Source organism: Heliangelus exortis, chromosome 9, assembly GCF_036169615.1.
Source record: "Heliangelus exortis chromosome 9, bHelExo1.hap1, whole genome shotgun sequence".
Classification (NCBI taxonomy): domain Eukaryota; kingdom Metazoa; phylum Chordata; class Aves; order Apodiformes; family Trochilidae; genus Heliangelus; species Heliangelus exortis.
The window spans coordinates 7,270,638-7,293,823 of NC_092430.1; the positions used below are offsets into that span (position 1 = coordinate 7,270,638).

Here is a 23,186-nt window from a genome sequence, read left to right on the forward strand (position 1 = left end):
ACTGGTTTTATCCCTTCTTGAAGCCCCTCCCCAGGACAGTTAGTTTTCACAAGACCATCTTTTTGTGGCCATTTTATCAGATAAAGTGGCAATTGCTGTTTTGTTCTGAACCTGTCAAAAGGAACTTAACTTCTATGTTCACTTTTAAATGAGATTTCTCTGTGTGTGTGCTTATACTATGGGAACCTCATGACTGTAGCAGCCATCTAATTAAATTACACTAATTTCAATCAGCAAGATGCTTTCTGCCTGTGGAAGTCTGAAAAACCTAAAGTGACACTTGTTAAATTATTCTCAACATCCAGTTGAAAACCAAGTTCTTATTCAATGTTGTTCTTCCCATATATGTTTGTTTTTTGGTTTTTGTTTTTTTGTTTTGTTTTTTTGTGGGTTTTGTTTGGTTGGTTGGTTTGGTTTTGTGGTTTTGTTTGGTTTTGGTTTTGGTTTTTTGTAAGGGATACTTCTCTCTTGTATTACCTAAAGAAATGCAAAAGATGTTGACAACCTCATTTGATTTTTATCTCAGCTAAAATGGTTTTTCACCCACAGAGACCTGTGGGGGAATCTTAAACTGAAAGTGAAGAAACGTGAAGGTTTTCTGTTTATCAAATAATGTTGTGGATGCAAGTTACAATCACAGCTCAGTTTAAGATGAGCCTGCTCTTGTGCTTATTATTGAAAAAGTAACCAGGGATCTTTCAGACACATGAGCTGAAAGAGCATAATGGAACTTTCAATCATGCCAAATTTTGATGGTGAATCAGTACAGTGTTTTTCACCACAGTCATATATTGACTGTATTGTGTGTTTGTATGCCTAGAAAGAAACACACACACATCTTGGTGTGGACAGTAATGATATACTAGTAACTAATGGGAAAAAATTTGAAGACTGCAAGGTGTTAAAAATCGAACTGGTTGCAACTTAATTGGTAACATCTTTTCAAAGGAGACATCTGGGTGCAGTAGAAAGTTACCTTGAATGTACAGCAGCACTTAAGATCTCTGGTTTGGTTAACAGATGGCAGATAGAAAGCTGTAAAAGAGAAGGACTGCATTAAAATGCCTGTAACCCCTTTTGTTTCCTTTAATAATCTGGAAGACCTTGGTAGAGGTCTGAAAGCTCATTTGATTGCAGTAAGGTTGGGTGATTTATTCTCTAAGGTACCAGAGGGAAGACATTTTTCAGTACGCTGCAAAAATAATGTTAAGCAGCAAATAAAGAGGCAAACTCTGAATTTAGCTTCTGGTATACATTTTATGTGTGACACTCTCCACTTTTCACAAAGCTCTTTTTCTGGCCTAACCTTAAAGTGCAGGGAACTGAATCTCTGTTTTGCTGGCTGTACTGCTGCTATACTGCACTGAGATATAGGAAGAAAGTGAAACCCTTTTCCTTCTTTCCCATTATACTGACTCTGTGTTTACCAGAGGATGGAAGCACCTGACTTTTGGTCTCCAATGAGCAATTCCTTTTCACTGATTTAGTCTTCATGTTAAACAGACAGTTTTAGTGCCCAAGGAATAATCAAAAAACAGAGAGGAAAGAACCCCTTAGATTTTTTTAGAAATCAAGTGTTCCTTGTTAGTCTTGCATGGAAACTGATCTACATTCCTTGCTCTTAATTTTCTTCCTGACACTTTTTCTAGCTTGTTCTGGCAAGAGAGTTACATCAGCATGCAAACTAGGCTTCTGGAGTGCACACAGGATTTTTATCCATAATGCCATAAGAAATTTGTGCCAAAAAGTGGAGTGAGTGTCAGCAGCAGTCTTTCTAAGTGAAAAACAGATACGAGATCTGCTCTTATCCATTTAAATATCTCCTGAAAATCCACTTGGCCACAATGGATTTGACATTGAGTCACATGAAGGCAGAATGGACAGAAAGAAGAAGGGTCATATTTGCTGCTCAGTTATCTGTATTTCCATTTTAATTTGTCACATCATTTTCAGGCAAAGTTGGGCTTATAGATTGATTATGGTTGAAGGCTTATTATTTTCTGATCCCACTGTTTCTAGAAACATCTATCATGTTTGCGCCATTCTGAAAAAATGTTCGTATAGGTTTTTGATAATATTTACTAAATGTGATAAACTGACCAATTAAAGAGGGAATCTCATTACTAGGGGATCATTCCATGGTTAGTGCTACTGCTTCAAGTAGAGAAGTTTTGCTGCTGTTTAGGAGATATAATTTGACTTGAAAAATAAGGAGGCAATTTTAATTTTTTTTTTTTCTGAAAAAGGGCTATTCCTGAATTACTCTAATAAATAGCTTTCCACATTCATGGCTCTTGTCACTGCCTCTTGTCACCTTTCTTTATCTTCATATGTAGATGGTATGGAACAATAAGGGTTATATTGCTGCCTTGTCTGTATTTTTATTCTGCATTTCATATTCTGAGTTCTGCATCAATATATCTACAATTCAATATATCTACAGTTGAGCATAAAGCCCAATGAGTATATAACAAACAGAGATGGACAAATAATTGTTTAATGTAACAGGATTACATACAGTGTTACTTCAGCTCAATCTTCTGTCTGGTTTGCTTTGTTTATTTGACTCTAGGTTGTATCTGTCTAGTAAGATGAAGGCAAGCTTACAGCCCCTGAAGCACAAGCTATCCAGAGCACTCTATAGTGCAGCAGACTCTAGTTTTTGCTTTGTTAAATGTAGCTGAATTTACTTGCAATCTAAATGTGCAGGGTCCCTTTATTTAGACGATGACCTTGGCATTATTCTGTCAATCATGACTACCTCAAAAGCTTCTGAAACATTTACTGGTCAGGTGGTAAAACTTAGGAACTTAAGGTACACTGCTTTCTTAGACTCAGCAAATGGAAACAGAGCCAGGTGGACTTGTGTCTTTCAGTGGGACCTGAGGTCTTTTAGCCCTCTGCCAAGCTGGGAATGGTAAAACCTGGATCAAAGCTTTATAGGGCAATTCCTCCTAATCAGCACAGGCCGGTGTCTCCTCTGCAAGGACAGAATGTCTGAGATGTTATTTTTGATCCTCAGCAATTCCTACAGTATTACTGTGAAATGCAGCCTGAGGTCAGGTCTGCACTTGAGATACATTGGAATTTTCCGTTAGAGCAGAAAGTCATGAAGGTCTTCCTTGTAAAACTGTGTATTCCTCTTTTTAGAGAGTTTTCATGTCTCAGCATGGTAAAGGACTTCACTTTTGTAATGTTCTAAATATCAGCTGCTAGAGCTTTACCCTTATGTGTTCTTTTTTTCTTATGTCAGTCATAAAAACTTTGGTTTCCTGATACTAAGTCAGTCTCAGATACTAGATACATTTCTGACAAGCTCAGTTAGAAACAGAGTGTAGTTAGATCCTTGGACAGGGAACCAGGTATTGCTACCAACTGGAATGGATCAAACATGGCTTGAAAGGTTTGCATTGAATTCTGGAGAAATTATGCATCACCTCCCCCATAGAAATACAGAGCATGCACGTATGTCTTTACTGTGTTTAGGAAAGTAACATAATAAAATGGTTTTTAATGACTGAGGGCGAAAGGACTATTATTGTGACTTGTATATTTTGAAATTTGAGTCCTTACAGCTGGGGAAACTATCCTGGGTATTCTAAGTGTCTCCATTATTCTTAAGTGTTTGTAGATAAATGATGGAAATATTGACAGGTTGCTTTGAGCATGGTGCTCACTCCAGAGCCCTCCTGGTCTATTATCTACTGTCCCTTAGGAGCTCTGAGATGTTTAGAAAGAAAATAACAAATTATGCAATTTCTGAGTCAAACATTTTTACAGAGAATGTTAAATGTCTGGCAAACTGAGCAACATTTTCAGTTTTGTTAGTAATCATCCAATCATTCTCATTGGATTACACAATGAATGACATCACACCCTATATAAAAATAAAATCACTTTGTATTTTTCATTAAAGATTTGCTACTCAAGCTTTTTCTTTGACCAGGACTATTGTGGAAAAGAGGGAATATATAATAAACTCTGTATTTGGTAGCCACTGTCTTTTATGTGTACCACAGTATTAATTGTACAGTTAGATGAAAATCTAGTTGAAAAACAAGGGAGAAGTATATATTAAGAAACAGACAATCAGGATAATGTATCCTAGAGCTAAATTTACAGTGTAAAATCAACACTGTCTATTGATAGCACCTGAGAGTAATGCATGTGCTAGAGAAAATTATTTTGCAATATGCCTTGATTACCATCTGCTTGATTTTAATTAATTTCCTTAAGTGGAGAACAATGCATTTTCTAATTACACATGAAAACACCCTTAACTATCACAGAGTCTTTATCTACTGCACAAACTGTCCTGGTAGACCCACTGCCTGTCTAATTTATAAAGCTTCATCTCAGTGAACATGGGCTGTTTGGCAGACTCCTGACAATTACTCAAATTAATCACATGTGAAGCAACATTCCAAACTTGTAATTTAGGTGCAATAAAATTCTAAGTGTGAATAAATCAGCTCATAGAGATACAAGGGTAAAACCTCCACCAGAAATGTAATTAGAAAACAATACATTTGAAGCTAGAATCAAATTTAAAGTGAAATGTACCAGCTGAATAAATGCTTTGGAGATAATGGCTTTGACCACAAGAATGGAAATCAGTCTTCATACTTTAGATCAAAAAAGCAGTGCAATAGAAAATTAACTTATCAGGTAAATAATAAAATATTTAAGTCACACAATCAAAACATCAATCTCAGAGGACAAATTTATTCTGCTTCTAGCTCTATTGAGATCTAACTTAGTTACAGCAAAATAAAACTGGCTCAGTGATTTAAGCTAGAATTTCTTCACATTAATGTCCCTCTTTTCAGAAGACTAATGGAATAAATCCATCAAAGTATGCCTATCTTGCAGCTTAATCTTCTTTTGGATATAGTCCATCACAGTTCAGCAAGGTACCCTTTCACAGATATCCATTTCTCTGGGTGAAGCTTGAGAGTGTCCTAAATAAGAGCAAGGAGGCTTGGCTCTTATCAAACTTATCACCTGCCTCATTTATGCAAGATTAATTCTGCTCCAGCTATTTGAGTTTTTATGAAATGGAATCACATTTAGCTTTATTACCTGATCCTGTCTTCAAGGGCAAGCTGTCCAAACTGGACAGTGTCTGGGTTGGGAAGAGGAAGCAGTGGTTCAAAGACAAACTGCAAGGGTTTCCTGTTCACCTTGGAGGAAAGTAGTCAGCATCACTGCAGCAAAATACTGCCCTTAAGAATGTATGCTCTCTAGTTATACATTCTGACACATCCTCTGTATGTTCCTTGAGATAGAATTTGTTAAGTGACACATTTCTGGATGTTTGAAATGCACAAACAAGAAGAATACAAGTACACATTCAGTTTGCTGAACAGAATATCTGTTGATACGTGTGTGATGAAGGAGGTCAGTCTGGCACAGGATCCGACACAATTCATAAGCTTTGTCTTATGTAAACTTTTTTAGTGTTAGTTATTGACCAGAAACTCATTACATACTTCCAGAGTTCTCTGGCAGTTGTTACCAACCCTCCTTATTCTCCTCCCATTCCCATAAATGTTTTATTTTAACATTATTTTTCACACAAATAAGAGTGACGTGGTTTTGCAAAGTGAGAGACTTAACTATCTATTAAAATATTATAATTATTAAAAAATAGTAATAAAACCTCTTTTATATTCTTCTTCTGTATATGAAGTACAGACAACAACCCAAGAGAATCTTATTAACCTGGTTTTAATCATATGCCTCATACACCACCAAGAAAGAACTAGAAAGATATTCAGTCTGTTTCTTCCAATAGGCTGACTATAAAGATTGCAGTTCAAATGTGTTACATACAGATTTCAGGAAGGCTTTGCAGGAAATCTTACCTGATTTAAATGTTTCAGTAACAGTAAATATCGCAATTCATTTGACTACTACTGATAATGTAACTTCCAATAATTAGATATAATTTAAACAAACATTTATATGTTTGAGAAATCGATCATTCCTCAAGTTTAGTCTCACAGTCCACCTCCTTCAAGTAGAGCAGAGCTTCCTGGGATGTTGCCTGTGATTCTTTGAGCATGTGCTCTTGCAGATTCACAGCTTCTGATCCAGCTCATCACAGCTGCTGGCTGTAGGTGTGAGTCCTTCCTCCCACACTGTCTGGGCTTTGCCAGTCTCTGGGCCCAGAACGGAGAGGTCCCCCAGGCCTGTTATCAAAGAGAGTGTCAAAACTCCATCACTCAGCTCCCTTACTTGCTCTGTGCCTCCTGAGCCTACACAGTGATTGCTGACATCTCATCTCATCTCATCTCACTCACCCATACTCCACATTTTCCCACACTGCTATGACATCCAGTATGTATAGGAACAGAAGGACAGTTTTTAACCTACTTAGACTATGTTAGCAGAAACCTTTTCCACCTACTACTAAGGCAATCCTGCACTATCAAGAAATGACAAGCCTGAATATCTACGTCAGGAAAAGACTTTTCTCTGAGAAGACAGGAAAGTTGCAGTGGATGTTTTATTCATTCTGTGATCTGATTTCTCTTCTGAGGCATTCTTGCACATATTTTATCACTGTGTTGCAAAGGGTTATCTTATGAAGCTTTCAAATCCAAGCATTCTATTACAAAATATAAATAGTATGGGCAGAAAGGCTCTTTATGTGGGATTGCACTTTTTATAGCTGTAGCAGTATTCATCAGAAAAATGAGAATAATTGAATTTACGGGAGTAGAAATTTCTTCAAGGTGGTTTATGTATAAGGGTATAAGCTGATATTATCTCTGCTTCCAGTCTATGAATTTTTTAAATTTAGAAATGTAGCCAATGAGCATGCTGTCTCTGAAAAAGCAGTTAAGACCTTGCTTTCGTTATGAACAAAAACTTAGATTGAGACTGGACAACTTTCTGGAGCTAAAGGAGGAGGAAAATAACAGAATCCAATCATGGTGATGTGTACCATGCAGGCAACTTCTTTGATTACTTCTTAGGAAAGTTCTATGGAGGTACTCAGCATACAAATGCTGAGTAACATTAAGGAAATTAACATTTTTAAATAAGATTAAATTTCTGTAAGAATATTTGATTCTGTGATATCTGAAGACTGGCTTTTTCTATAGCACATTTTGACAGTGTTTTATGGCCTATACTGTTTTTTTTTTACCTTCAGGTGACAATTGTCTTGATGCATCTTTGACAGAATCCTGCCACTCTTTTGCCAAATGACTGGTGAGGCACCACATAGGTTTCCTACACCAGGAGGTTGGTGCTGGCCTATTTGCTGGGTGGTGCTGAAGCAGCAATCTGTAAATGAGCGCCCTGCTGTTTGGAGCCATTGTAATTTCAGTGATCTGTGAACAGTGGTGGGTGAGTTTCTTGTCAGATGGGCTGGCACTGTTACCAAAGCCTGTTAGCTTTGACATCAAAATTATAAATAAAAGTCTCTTTTTGGATATGTGAATATAAAGCCTGCCAGCAATAAGAATGCAGTAGTGCAGGCTTACTAGTGCATCTTCAGAAGAACTGATCTTATGAGTTTTAAACTGATGATTACAGATGGCATAATTTTAAATTATCTTCCAGCAGTTTTCAAGACCGGTTTTGCAAAAATCAGAATATTGTCTATTCGCTTTTTTTTTTCTCTGATAGTGCCTTGGGTTTTGTTTCTAAAATTAGTGCCTTTTAAAGATTTGCTTCCAAACTATTGAACTTTCTGATTCATTTTTCTATGAAGGAACAAAAGATAAAATTCAAGGTAGACTGTAGAAGGGCTACATTTCTGGCGAGGAAAAAGTAATGATGAATTGTGTACAGAATGGCACTGATACTCCTGATCCCTTCCCTCACCAATTTCATGCAGCTATCTGGATGTTACTTCAGTTGCCTGAAACTATCCCAGTGTCAAAAATGAGGAAACCTTTCCAGCCTGGAGGTATATGATATTTCATCTCAACAGCAGAAGAAAATGGATTGACATGATTAGCTACATTTTGTATCCAGCAATGGTTTGCTAGGAAGATAAAGAATGTTATGGATGTCCAATTAATCTTTTCTTTTTGAAAGCCTAGGATGGGAAAAGTCTCTTTAGAGTTGATTTGCAGGAACATATAGGTACTAAATCTTCTTTTAGATGCCAGTATTTAGATGTCACTAGCATTCACAGAAATCTCTACACAGCTCTTGACTGAGCATGGAAGCAGCTCTGTCTCAGCAGTGAAGTTTTTGCTGGTGGAGCCCTTGTAAATTTTCTTCCCCTGGATACAAGTGTAATTCATGACACTGCCATAGTCCGTGCCTAAGATGTGGCAGGATTCACCAGCAACCTCTTATTCACATTCAGAGGCTTTTTATAATGGTTTTGCAACTCCTGCCACATGTACAGTAGTGCATCTGGAAAACAGATGAGAACAGTCCTGACTTGGACTAATTTGGAGTGGGGATTCGAGTGTGAATCTTCCACTTCTGACAGCTTCTAACATCTGATGTGCAGTACTTTCTCAAAATGATCCCAGTCCTCAGTTCTTCTACTGGTTCCAGTTTATGTATAAAATCAAATACTTAGAGTGTGTTTCCAGCTGAAATAATAAACTATCGGTCATCCTCAATTTGCCATTGACCCAAAACATGGTAAGAAAGGGCAGATAAAAATCTAGTTTCAAAAATGCAGACTGGATGGCATCAACCAGTCACATCTCTGCTTTTCACAAGACAAAAATTATTATTTGGCAAGGGAGTAATTTGATGTCTGTCTTCTGTATAACTAATTTAGCTGGACTTGCATTTAAGGGTTTATTTGGTCTCATAAAAAGGGGACAGATTTTTTCCTAAAAAAATTCACTTAGCTAAGCTAAGTGAACACCAGAAATAAATGTAGTTATAAGTGGCAAAAGCCTGAAACTGTTTCCAAATAAGGTAATTTTCAACAACATTTTCCATGGAATTTTAATATACTTTTACAGTCCTATGAAAACACTTCACTAACTCGGGTTTAAATACTAGATGCTTTCTAAATACTTTATAAAAAGTTGTATAGTATGGTGGAAAAAAACTAAAGACTGGTCTGAACAATGCATGTCCATGGGTTATGGTGGAACAAACTTGTGCTTCCAGATTATTGTGGGAATTCATAAACTATTCAAGATTAAATTGAAGCTTGAATATGAACACTGGATCTGAAACTATGATACAAGGAAAGGGTCCTACAACTTGTATCTGGTACTAGTGGTGTCATTGAGGAAGAGGTCCTGTGGTACCTCCTGCAGATACTGTCATTTTCCTGGCTAGGCTCCTCTGGCCAAAAATTTAAAGTTGATTTACTTGTAACCTGCTAAAATCACTTGCATGTCAGATATTTGAACTGATGGTGGTTTGGAGTTTTTTGCTTGGTAATTTGTATGGCATAACAGAAAATAATCTGTTCAGCAGCTGCCTTCAGTATGCTGACTTTTTACAATTGTAAACTCATACTTTTCATGATCAGTCTATAGCATGCAGCCTCTTTCTCTTGAAAAATTCATACATGCATTTAACAAGTTATGGTTGAGTTACTGATGCAGTGGAAATGGTAAATTTTTAGTAACTTGATTTGCTCTGTGTATTTGTGAACACTAATTTTATGAAAAAAAAATTTTCTGTAATTAAAAAAAGATAGTAAAGATTTGTATGTTAGTCTTACATAATTAAATTCTAGCTCCTTTCAGTCTACCCAATTACACTTAGAGGCTTCTGCAAGAGTGCTTTTATCTTCTGGGAGTGATTTTGAAGTAAATAGTTTCATTATTTAGTATAGTTTTTTCTTGAAATGTCCATACTTCCAGAAAGACAGAAATGTGCAGAAGTTACAGTACTGCAAAGGAGCAGGTAAGAATCTCCACTCTGAAAGTTAGTGCTTTTGGTAAAATATTATGCTCTACTACTCCCTGATACATATTTAAGCAAACGATTAGGCTTTACTTATCTCTCACTAAAATTTCACATTTTATTGTGAAAAAAATGTGTTTCCTTTTTGAGAAATACAGATGGCAGTATTGAATAAATTACTGGAGCTGGATCTTCACAGGGAGAATGACCATTTACCTTGCTTGAAGTATCATCTAAAGCTCAGTGACTGTCTCTCTCATTATGCAGCTCGGTCAGTTACCACCTCATTGTATTACCTTAAATAATTAAGAGGGTAAAGCTTCTGCTAATACTGGAGAACAGAAAGGATTTTGTACCCTGTATAAATTGAGCATGAGTGAAGTGCTTGCCAGGTAGTTAACCAAATTAAAAGGCTGCATTTTAAATCTAGCTTTTTAGTTAATCTAAAATGGTGTAGTTCTTTTGGACACATTGAAATTATTATCAGCTGGGAATTCTTATTTTGAATTTCTTCCTAGAATGAAAATCTCTTTTAAACTGACTTATTTCATTGTTAGATGATACTTGAGTTTAAAACCACTGAAGGCACTTATTTACTTCTCAGTTCTGGGTGTTGTGGCCCTGAACAATGCAATTGGTGCTGAGGATGGAGTGGGCTGCATGTGAGAGAAACCATCCAGCTCTGATGGTCACAGCTCAAGTTTCAGTAACTGTGTCCAGTGAGTGCCCTGAAAGATGATGAGTCCTACTGAGAGTTCTGCTCCATGTTCAAAAGCTGTTGTCAGTTCTGCAGAGGATTGAAATTATTTTTTTGAACTGTGACTGAGGGAGCCTGGTTTCTTCTGGATTTGTGCATTGTAGCTGACTGACAGTCATGTTAAAGAAGCCCTGACTGAAGTCTATGCCAGGATAAAGAGATACACGAAGAACTTTATTTTGTGTGGGTTCTCTGGCGTCTAGCAGTGGAATATTTTTAAGTCTTCCATCATGTGGCTGAGTTTCAGGGAAAGTGGCCAATGAATTTATAAGCCACAGGCTGAAAATTTTTCATGCATACAGTAGAGGAGACCCAGTTTCCAAAGGAGGGAACTGAAGCTATGTGGGTGAAGAGGAATGCTGAGAACTGAACAGTTCTGGTGCAGTTACATGCCTTCTGCTATGGGGTTAACAGTCAGAGGATAAGAAATCTAGAGGAGGGATAGACAAGCTTTAAAACAAACGTCTGCACAGGGAAAGGAAATGGCTTACCTTCACATGGTTGAGGATTACCACCTTTATCATCAAAGCTTATCTGCTTTGCAGCATTGTTCTGTGGAAATTCTTCCTTGAGTAAGATACTCCACATGGATTCTCTCTCCATGACACACACAGACAGACACATAGACAAGAGGTTGTGCAATCTAGCCAATGGACAGTGTCACATATATATTAACATTGCCTCTCTTCTTAATTCCTGTGTACTTTGTTCAGTATGACTGAAATGTTTGCACTTCATTTAATTTTTGCAGCTAAATCTCTTTATGTTTCTCTCTTTGCTGTTATTCAGGTAATGTTCTTTCCATCTTTTCATGGTAGGAGTGAAATGGTTATTAAAGCTCTTTTGGGATCAGAATAATGCAAAACATCAACTAGTCATAATCTCTACGAAAGCTTGTTATTTTGTAAAAAGCCATTACCCCAGCTGAGTGTAAAATATTTTCCCCAGTAAGGCTGCCAAAGGCTAATGGCATTTTCTGGTTCCCAGCTGGTTCTGGTCTGTTTATGTTTTGCTTCTAGACCTTTTTTGACTAAATATTCTTCACACAGTAACAAAGTCCATTAGAACTAGAGGTACAACACTCCTGCAGTAGCTGAAAATATGCAGTATCTCTGGGTTTTTTAAAGAATGAATTTTCTCAACATATGATGTTAAAGCCCTAATAATAATTTTTTGTGGCCCTCTTTACCCTAGCATTTGCATTTGATGCAAAGACTGCAGAATCTTCTTTCCTAAGAAAGCAGATTCCAGCATTGTCCCAATTATGCAAATAGGAAATGAAATATCTGAAAACATCAAGATCAAAAGTGTGTATTATTTTCAATATCCATAAAATGAATACCTAAGTGAAAATACCTGCTTCTTACCCTGGTAGGGAACAGCTTCCCTTGGCTTCAGTTGCAGTGCTGAGTGCTCAGTTCTTCTGCATCAATGTCACATATTCAGAATTCTATCATTGCACCTTGTGGCTACCAATCTACTCCTAGATGCTGTCTTTCCCTGGCTCTTCCTATCCCTATCCCAGGGAGACACCGTGTCCAGGAGCAGGCTGCAGGTCTCTTCAACTAGATGAGAGAACAGAAAAAGTAATGAATAAGTTAGCCTCTTTTTATTTTAAAAGAAAGAGTCTTTCCTTTAAAAAAGAAAAACCATATTAGTTAAAGGAAAATAGATGTATACTTAAAATAGTCAAATCCTGTACTGCTGTGGATGAAGGGTTTTACCCTGTGAAACCCACTGTCAGACTAGAAGTGTATTAATTTTTGCAGAATTGTAATATTCTGCCTTCTGTTCTCCAATTATGTCCTTCTTTCACTTCTCAGCCTACTTTTATCTGAAGAGTCTGATGACTTGTGCTAGAGTCTCACCCACAGGTGAAGTCAAGGCAAAGCACACAAACCCATCTCTTGGTCAGGATCAGCTGGACTGCAGTCACTCTGCCTTTCCAAGGAAAAGAGCAGGAAAGTGAGCAAAGAAATAGTTATGAAAAAAGTGTTCAGCATTCAGTTCTCCTAGCAGTGGAAATGTGAGCAGGCAGGACAAAGGGTTGATATTTTCTGTTTACATGAGGCCCTACAGGTAAGACATAAGCCTTTAGAGGACTTGTCTGTGTCCTGTGGAGTACTTGATGGCTCGGGAGACCTGCACAGAAGATCAAAGTGGTCTGATTTTTGCATGCAGTATTTTCCTTGGTAAAGTTTTCCTTTATAACTGAACATGTTGGAGAACACAGTCATGTGTGGGCTGGCTCACCTGCAAATACAAGTAGTGTCACTATCACAGTTATACAAAAAGCAAAGAGCCTTATTCATACCTACATCAAAGCTTCCTTACTCTGCTCTATTGTTTTAAAGTTGCAATAAATGTTCCTCAAGTCTCTTTACACTGCCGGAGTGGATAAAAAGACCCTATTGCACACGAGAATCTGGATGATCCCCTCAAATACTTAGACCTGAGCACAAGTCATGTGCAGATCAAGAACATATAATCTAATAAGGACGGTATTTTGTTCATCTATATACTGTTGATTTTTACATTCATTTTTATATCTAAATGCCACTTTTTTTCTCAACTTCTTAGAGCTTTTGTATTTTGGTTTGGTTTTCTCTTATAAGTCATTGTAACAGAAAGAAACCAGCAGACTGGCTGGTGAAAAAGCAGTGAGTTCAGTGGTCGTTCTCTGTGCAAGTGGGAGCTCAGCTGAAGGGAAGGCAGGAGTGCATGAGAAGCTGAAAAATGGGCAGATGCAACTGGGAGTCATGCCCTTAAAGGTATGCTCGAGAAGATACACATAATCAAAGAGGTTCTCTGGGAACTGAGAGTGTGTACTGCTTCATTTATTCCTGGAAATTAAAATGGAGAAGGTGCTATGATTCCAATCCTTGCCTTTCTGTGTTTCTATGATTTATAACATGCTGTAGGACTTAAAATCACTTGTGACTGTGGCCTCAGCTGCTAATGAGTAAATGCTTCCCTTGCTTAACACCTGTGCTGCTTCACTGACTCCATGGATCAGTTATGGCAAATTAGGAGTGAAACTGGAATAAAATGCTTCAAATTCACTGCTGTAAGTGAAATTCTTATTGCCACAGTAAGAGGTTTTGGATAAGAAATTGTAAGAAACAGTCACCTATGTTTTCTTTGTATTACTCTTTTACAGTCTACTTTTCTTTCTCCTACGAATAAACTGTAAAAGTATCAAACATGGCTGGATCTTAAAAAAATTTGTGAACTAAACATAATTAATTTTGATCCCCTCTCAAAAGATTCAAACAAGAAGGTGCAAGCCCTGCTCTACTATATATGCATACATTTCTGTACACACATAGGAGGTCTGTGTACTCTGGACCACACTGTGATCAGTGATGAGATACTTGACTCAGAAGCTCATGTTATGGGATTAGAAATATTCAAAGCTGAGGCTGTGGCAGTTTCCTCCATTAAAATGGCTTTATGAGTAACAGGTGTACAAAGTCCTGTTTAATCGTCACTGCTTTCAAGAAGCCCTTGATAAATTCTTGCTAGATCTGACAATAAGAAACACATCTTATAAATAAAACCTTTCTGCTTACATCATTTAATAACAAGTTTTATGACTGACGGTCTGTTTTTTTATATTATACATACCTTCTGTGAATTTTGTTTCACTGAAGAGTCATTATCCTCACCTGAGGTCAGGGAGATTTGCACACCTTTTGCCTGCAACCACTTCATAGAATTCTCAAAGATTAAGCACTGCAGTAACTCAGTTATGGAACAGATGAACTATCAGCTCTTTCAGAGGAATAATACTTGGGACTGGGACTGCTAAATTAAGGCAGACATGTGAGAAGAATCTTTTGTACTTGTGGTGCTCTAATAATTCACAAAATTACCTACATACAATGGTTTGTACACACGTGGGGAATGGTTATCTGGCGATAGTGATAATATTCCGTAAAGGTTACACAGATGAATTTACCCCAGTTTAGAAATATCTCAAGTTGGTTGCTATCTGCTGCTTTGTCTCTGCAGTGTGAATAAGATGGTTTCCAGTGCTGAATACTCCAAAATCTTGATCATTAGTCAAAACCACTGTGATAGTAGTGAGGTTTTTGTAACAAGTTAATAAGAAATAAGATGATAATGAAACTGTCATATTTAATTAGATATGAACCATTAGTTCCAGAGCTGGACTGAAGCACCACAGTACACAGGAGATGCTGTTGCTCTTTCCTGTTCTGCTGATAAAAGAGGGACTTTGATCCCAGTATCTCCAGTCTGGCACTTTTCACAAGAATGAACAAAACAAACCTGGCACAAAGTACGTGGCTTATTAAAAGGGATTTGGTGTATAATGCCTTTTACACAGTTGGTGTAGTGGTTGATGAGAGAGTTACTTGCTGAGATAGTGCACACTGAGCCTATCCTGGACTACTGCTAAATCCATTTGATCTGCTATATCCCCTTATCAGATAATTCCTCACTGAATCAAGTGTATATTCTGTCAAACACTCGCTTTAAGATAATGAATAGAAGTTGATTACTGTTGAATGCATTCTGATTAGATCAAATGGTTTGATGGGAAGCGCAATTTTATGATATATTTTGTTTACAAAGTAAAAGACTCTTGGTTGTAACACCCTGGCTTTTTCCATCTGGGATGAGTGCCAAAGGAACTCATTTTCCTTTGGCAGCACAAAGCTGAACTGCCTGAGGTTATGGACTGACATCTACTCCAGGCATCATTACCACATTTACATTTCCTGTGCTACTCTTTGGTTAATGCTGCAGGAACTGAACCCCTTTCTGAGAAAAGTGTCTGGAAATAGGAGTTATTCTAGAACTGCATTGTTGAAGCTTTTGTGTGCAAATTTTGATAAAGAAGCAGTGCTGTATTTCCTGACCCTAGATGATTCACCACATTTGTGTCTCCAGCTCACACAGTCAGCGTAGGAGCATTTTAATCACAGATGTCTCTGTGACAGACAGATTGTTGCAATCAAAATGCCTCGAGATTTATGTCAATGGAGTTTTGCAGCAGTAGCAGCTTCAAGTAAGCAGTAAGCATCTTGCATAAGGCAGAGTGTGAAGAGCATTCCTGAGTTCTGAAAGCAGCAGTGTTGTCTCTAATATAGATTCCTTCTGAAGATCTTGTAAGCAAAGGGTACAGAAATCTTCCAAGGGACATTGTTAAAGGAAGGCGTTCACAGGGAGTCCAACTTTTGAAAATCTTCTATGTTTAAATGGTTATTTAAAAAGTACAGTTAGCAGGCAGGAGTCTCAAAGATGCTCTAACTTAGTGCTTAGTTGTCATTAACAAAGACCAGGCTTCCATCTGCAGTCTTTGTAAGAAAATTTTCACAGCTCGAGTTTGTTTGTTTTAGATTTTGCAGAATCTTCTATATAAATCTAAGACTCTTTAACCCTCACAATTGTTTGATTAAAGATTACAATGACTGATCAAAGATGTTAAATGCTAAGGCACTAGCACCACTATAAATGAGATTTTGAGTATGACAAAGTTTTTATAACAATATTTGCTGGCTGACATGGTTTGTCAGGAAGGGTGAAAAACCCTCTCTTCAGGCTTGCATTTGACTTGTACTTCTGTCTCACTTCTCATTGAAATACTATCCTACTAGAAATGGATTGGCTGAAATTTAATTTCAGAGTTTCTCTTTCTGTGTTTCCCCACAGTAAGAATGCTGTTTTACTGTTGATTATTAAATAAGTTTGCAAAGGTGAATTACTAGGTTGACATTGCCTTGAAATGTTCAGATATTTTCTTTACAAAGTTCTTGTTGGGTAGAAGGTTATTACTTCTGAATTGATTTAATTTCATTTTATAGCTAGAACACCTTGAATGCATGTTAAATGGGCTAGATCAAATGAGCCATGGATTTCTGTGGATGTGTTAAAATAAAGGAAGCAAAAAGCCATATGCCCCACTCCCTCTGCCATAAGTCCTGCAATCCCCTAATATTTTATCACTGCTTCATCAAAAATTTCCAAAATTACTATGTATAATGCCAGTGATAAAAGGCAGCTTCTTTCAGTACCTTTTTCAAAATGTTTTGTTGGTAATTCATTTGAACTTAAATTACACAGTTTTAGCATGTGAAAGAGAGGTAAATTGCTTTTCTATATTCCCATCACTTATATATTTTCCTGATTAAAAATTAAATTAATCTGATGATTAGTGACTAGTTTAATTCAATTGCTTCTGGTATTTGGACTAAAATATTAAACTGATCTCACCTGGAAAACACAGCAGACAGAAAGTAGAAATTAACACCAGCTCACTGAAGAGACTGGGATAGAAGAGCTTCTCTTGAAGAAGAGAGATTGTGTAAAACTACTAGAACCAGCCTGCGAAATATAATGAAAGCATTGTCATGTTCCCTGTCATCTCACTGATGTAAAATATTTCATTTTCCTTTGCCAGCTTGTTTGTTGTAACTGGAATGAGGAGAAAAGCATGGTCAGAGTCCTTGGCTCCTAATGGATAGCTTGAGGACACTTGAGACAAGGATGGAACACACGGTGGAATCGAGAGCAACTTGGTCAGTGATACTTTTATGATGTTTTTAAACCTACATCTTTCTGGTTGCTTTAAGCCCCCCAAGGTTAGATGTACTCCCTTCAAACTGAGCTCCCTTCAAACAAGGAGATTTCAGTAAAGGGAATGTTATAACACCATATCATTATATGACTTCTAAAGTGTATTCTGAAATGTAAGCAACTGCAAGTAGATTGTTGCTAGAAGTGAAATGTATAATACCAGTTCTTTAATACAAGTATTAATGTATGCATGCACATTGGATAGGCACTGTTTGATTCATTATATGCATAATTATTCTTTTAAAAAAAAGTATTTGTGTGGATCTCAACAGCAGAGTAGGTAGGAGGTAACATTATTCAAACTCAGATTAATGTATTATTATTTACTTATCTGAAGTATGAAATTATTATCTGCCTTGATACATCAGCAAAAGCATTTTCAGTGAAGTTATTATGTATTAACAGGTCTGTTCCTTGGGAAAATTCTGTTTACCTGTGCTCTGATGAGACTCTAGTGTTTAACTGAAATTGAGATTTTACATGACAAATCCTATTTTTTATTTTTCTGTTTTTATAGTAAAGAAGAGTTTTCCATCAATACAGAACACACCACACAACAGAAGCATTCATTACTTTCACAGTATCATTATTGCTATTGAGCTACTGGAGAGTAAGAAAAGAAAAAAAATATGACTGTGGGGCATTTACCTTGTCTGGATGCCAGACACCCACCCAGCACCAATCTTTCTCCACCCTGAGCAGAACAGGAAGAAAAAATATGGGAAAATCATGTTGTTCAAGATAAAGACAGGGAGACCTCTTATTAGTCACCATGATAGGAAAAAACAGGCTGGACTAGATGACCTTTCTTGGGGAAATTTGATGTAGCTTTTATTACAGATTAAAACAGAATGAGAAAAAAAGATGATTTAAAACACCTTTGCTGTTATATTTTCCCAGGCTTAATATTCCAAATTCCTCTATGTTCTCCTGCTGCAACCCTGCCCCAGGTAGCACAGGGGGATGGGGAATAGGGGACTGTGGTCAGTCCACAAAACAAAATCTCTGCTGGTTCTTCCTCCTCATGCCTTATTCCTGCTCCGGCATGGAACGTTTCCACAGGCTCTGGTTCCTTCGGGATGAACCTGCTCCAATAGGACAATTCCCCAGGCTACAGCTCCTTCAGGGAGCTGGTGTGGACTCTCTGTGGGCTGTGGGGAAATCTCTGCTCTGGAGCACCCCCGTTCCACCCGTCTCTCAGCTGAGTGTCCTTCCTGGTGTTTCTCACACCTTTTCCCTCACTCCTTTCTTGCATTTTGGTCCTTTTCCAAGACTTTTCCCCAGAGATGCTACTGGGTCCTTTGAGGGGCTCACCTGTGCCTGAGGCAGAGGATACAGCATCTGATACTCTTGGATATTGCTGTCATTGGCCTCCCAGGAGCTCACCTGTCTTTTGAAAACTTCCACCAATGTGTCACACTGCAGTTTGGAGGTGCAGTGCCTTGCACAGCTTTGTCTTCTCCAGATTTCTGGAAATGAACTGCTTTTACCATCTATTGCAGGTTACTTATGTGGGATGACCTCCTGCACCTGTGGTTGTTTTCTGATTCCTTCCAGACAGGAGGGTCACATACCTTGTCCCTTAGAAGATAACTGTAAGGCCAGTCAGATTCTTAAAACAGATTGTGCAGTAACAGGAATCACAGCATTTCCTTGTGGAAGAGGAGCATCCCTTGTTTTGTGGAGAAGCCTTTGAGGTGTAGGAGTGCAGAGAAAGCAGCCAGGGCCAAGAACCTGTGTCAGCTGTCATGTTTTAAGATTAATTGGGACCCACTTTCTAGGAAGAATAATGTATTATAAATCATGGCTGCATATCCTATCTGAGAGGAGGGTGCAATGCACATGAAAACCCTCTAATGCAACATATAAAATATTCTTTTATCTTGACTTTCCTGTTTCAATTCACATGTTCTCAGGAGATCACAGAGTAAGAAAAACAATTTCTCTAAAACTTGAGCAAAACGTGATTTGGTGTATTTGTCCTTGTCTTCTACAGTACACTGTAAATTAGCTTTTGAGACAGTATTGTTAGGAATATCAGTGCTTAGATACTGAAATCAACAAGTTCCTTCCGTTGAAATATTGGAATTTTATTTAGGAACAATAAAATATGCAAAGAGGATTCCTGTACATGGTTAAGTTTTATACTATTCTAGCATGCAATTTTAGGCCCTTCTTGGATATTAATCATCTTTGTCTTTAATACATATAGTTGCAGTCCTGCTTTGTTAGAAGATGTAGGATGGATCATTTTGGTAGATTGCATATTACCACCTTTTTCTAATGAATATATAGAACTAACTGTTCAATATGACCAAAAATTCCAAATGGACAGATTTCAGGAGATGAATGTGTGCATCGACTGCATTTGTAATGCTTGGGAGGACAGAGGAAAATATAGCTGTTATTTAAATTTATGATGGAAAGCTGGATGGAGCAATGCCCTATTTAGAAACATAATTGGTTTTTGTGGCAACATGACCATAGGAATACGTGAGGGGTTCTGTGGAATAAGAAGTGAAAGCATTGAGACAAACTACTGTACTCTTTTTCAAGCAGTCATCACATCTAGTATTTCATCTTTGGCATTTTTGCTGATGGTGACAGGATGGAATGAGTATTTATACCAGGTAGGTTACTGATGAGGACTGTGGAAAAGAAAACTATGTTTTGTCAGGGTATTAACAGCTCAAGGTCTCTTGTCAGAAATATTTATGATGATGAGACAAATACAGAGCAATTACCATTTGCTGGGTAATAATTTGGCAACATTTAGAAAGTGGTAAATAGAAGCGACTGGAGTAATCTATGAGTTGGAGCATTATTCCGAAAACCTATCAACAGTAATTACAGATTTGGTGCACCAGGTGATCATTCAGCAAACAGTTGTGGTTTTTATTTGTTTCCATGAGATTCATTCCCTGCCAGGCCCCATACTCTGCTTTCACTCCTTCCTTTTGATCATGGATTTGTCATGGAAAGATAAAATGTTTGAGAATTTTCTGGGCTTGTAGAAAGCCAGTTGCACCCCATCAGCTGTCTTCCATGGACGAAAATGGTTCTGTTAATAACTGCTATAAATGTTTGTGTTTCTAAGACAGACAATAAGGAATTGCACACAGGACAACTGAGATCTGCTCTCAGCTGTGCCAGACTTTCTGTTGTCAGTACAGGTTACATCTCCCACTTTTAAAGAGGAAGAATATTACCCTGTGTGAGAGTAGTGCTTGAAGTAGATCAAGTACTGCTCTGGCATGTTTCATTTCAAGTCTTGAGTAAAACCAGCCTAGTGGTCTGAGCTCTGTCTAATAAAAGTCAGTGTGACAATTCCTTTCCCTCTAATGCCACAGGCACTTGTTTCTAGCTTGTCCCCATCATCTGTGACTTTTCTATGCAATTGTAACATTTGTAAAAACATGGTCTACCTGACCTCATCTGATGTGACTTGCACAGTGACATTAACTTTCTTTTCAAGACCAGTCCTGAACAGTGAAATCTGTGGCACTTGTCTGCACAATTTACCAAGGAAGCTGAAGCTGTGTAGAAACTTAATAGCACCAAGTACCAGTGTATGACTTGTGAGTAAATCTACTAGGAGAGCTGACATCATTCTTTCTGAAACTTAAGAAAATCCCATAACTAGTAAAATGCTTGCATAGGTCCATATATATATATATATATATATTTATTTTTTTTTTTTTTCCATTTACAAATCAGGTAGATTTTTCAGGACAAAAGAATATTAGCTGGATAGCCCCTGGACACTTCTCCAGGCAGTGCTTTAGCTGAATCCCTGGAGTTTTGGGACTTATTCAGCAAGGTAGCAACAAGTCCAGTGTATGTTAAACAGTTTAAGAAGGTTTTCCTTGAAACTGAATTAAGGGCCAGGATAGTAGCCCAGACAGCTGCCTCTAAGGGGAGTTGGGGATGCTAAAGCATTGATCCTCACATTGGAACCTGCTAGTGTTGCCTCTCCATGGTTGTTGCTGGCAGTCTGTATTTACCCCTCCTTCTGGGAGTAACTAACTAACCCATTCCTTTTTCTGTCTGAGAAAATACTTGATTCACATTTGAGCACTTCAGTAGAAATTTAGGAAAGAAGCAGTTTTGGGGGTGATGATTTTTAACCATATTCATGGCTGCTTAAGTTTATGCTAACTGTAGATTCAAAGTTTGTTGATCTCCAGAAAGATTCTGACAGATCTAATGTAATTCATCATGACAGCAGGATAAATAACCATTTTTATGACCATGTTCTGCCTGTATTGGATCAAGAATAGCAAACAATATAAAAGATGTGACCCTACATGCAGATCTCCATTCAATTAAATGGTTAAGTGAGTTTTTTCTATTCTGCAACTTCTTTTCTTCTCTAATATTAAAAATTGATTTAGAGTTTATCCTCTTTGTTGTCTAATGAGCGAGAGATTCAGATTCCAAATCAAATTCCACCAAATGAAGTTTAAGAATTTAACCTTTTTAAATATATATAGTAGTCATTTTAGTTTGTGGCCCTGTTCCCACCTCTTGCACATTCTTTCTGAACTTGTTTTTTGACAAATCTCTGTCATCTTTCTAATAAAATGTTCAATAACTTCCTTTTTTGCAACTGAAAGACATCTAAATCTTATTCTTAATTGCTCAGGGATTGTTCCTGTGCCTTTAAGATATATTGAGATTTATAGTTGCATAGTATAGTTTTATTACTTCTGTATTTGAGTAATGCACTTTTCTCCTATCTGATCTGCCAGAGACATCAGTGAAAATATTTCCATTAATGGAAAATGCCACTCCTGTACTTATTACTTGCCTGAAAAGCTGAAGTATGCTAGTGCTGATCTGAAACCTCTTATAATGGCTTCTGGCTTGAGCTTTTTTGTTTTTAAAACTTTTCACTTGATTTACAATAGGCACCTCGTTGGACCTTGAAGTGCCATATTTGCATGATTTGTCCCTACCTTTTCACCCTCAGTCATGTTTTGTTCTCAGCTTTGCTTCCCTGTATCCTGCTGATGGATGAGCAGTTCTGACTTGATGTGATGGCTTCAGTCTAAGACCTTAGATTATGCTTCCAGCTTGAGGACTCTCTTTAATGCAAAGCAGGCTCTATTGTTATCTCGATTATAGCAGGGCCAATGCAGTGTAATTTCACTAGTTTTTATGTTGCTAAGAAAGGTTTTTCATTAGTTATATATCAAGTTGACTATCTAGAATGGGTTTGTCATTTTTATTGTTATTGCATTTGTATATTGATTTGTTCCTCTGAAGTGATGTGTTTGTCACAAAATGTGCAATATCCTCCATACTGTGGAAGGTCATCAGCATTTGTAAACTGCTTAGACCAAATGTAGCTAATCTTGGGAGTGTATCATAGTTCTTTATCTCAGTACAAAGCCAATTTGATTTCCTTTTGCACAACAGCTTTGTGAAGGCCATGAAATGATGGTTGTGCACAGGCCTCTGTGGGCATCTCTGACATCCTCTTTGAGCTGTGGACAGCTGGCTGGCTAACATGAGGCTGGCTTTTTTCAGAAGGAGCCTGCTGTATGCTCATCAAGTGGCTAAAAGTTTAGAGAACATTTTCACCATATTGTTTTGCCATGGAAATATTTGCTTAACCTCAGTGATGGAAAAGAGAAGGTAAATTCTTGAGTCTGCAAAAGCTCATGATAATTGGCATTGAATGTTCTTAGCTTGATGGTGATGCTTATTAGCATGAATTGAAAGTCTCAAAAAAGAAAATTGATTTCATGTATCATGAAAAAAAGTAAAAAAAAAAGCAACACATTTGCATTCTCTGGCTTTCTGAAAAGTTAACTTGTTTTGTTTTATTAAAAAAAAAATTCAGTGTTTTCTTAAACATTCAAGTGTTTGTTCTCTTATATAGAAAACAAGAATTTCATAGGTCGTTAGAGACACAATGAAATGCCCATCAATCAGGTATAAGAGTTTAAATGAGTCTCCTGGCTTACCC

General features: G+C 37.4%; 1 long non-coding RNA gene across 1 annotated transcript in view; it reads left to right on the forward strand.

Annotated features, from left to right (window-relative positions):
• Positions 1-23,186, forward strand: part of LOC139799670 (uncharacterized) — a 60,495-nt gene that overhangs the window by 28,720 nt on the left and 8,589 nt on the right. Inside the window, exon 3 of the long non-coding RNA XR_011727408.1 lies at positions 17,037-17,154. This is a non-coding gene — a long non-coding RNA (uncharacterized lncRNA). The remainder of the gene's footprint in view (positions 1-17,036; positions 17,155-23,186) is intronic.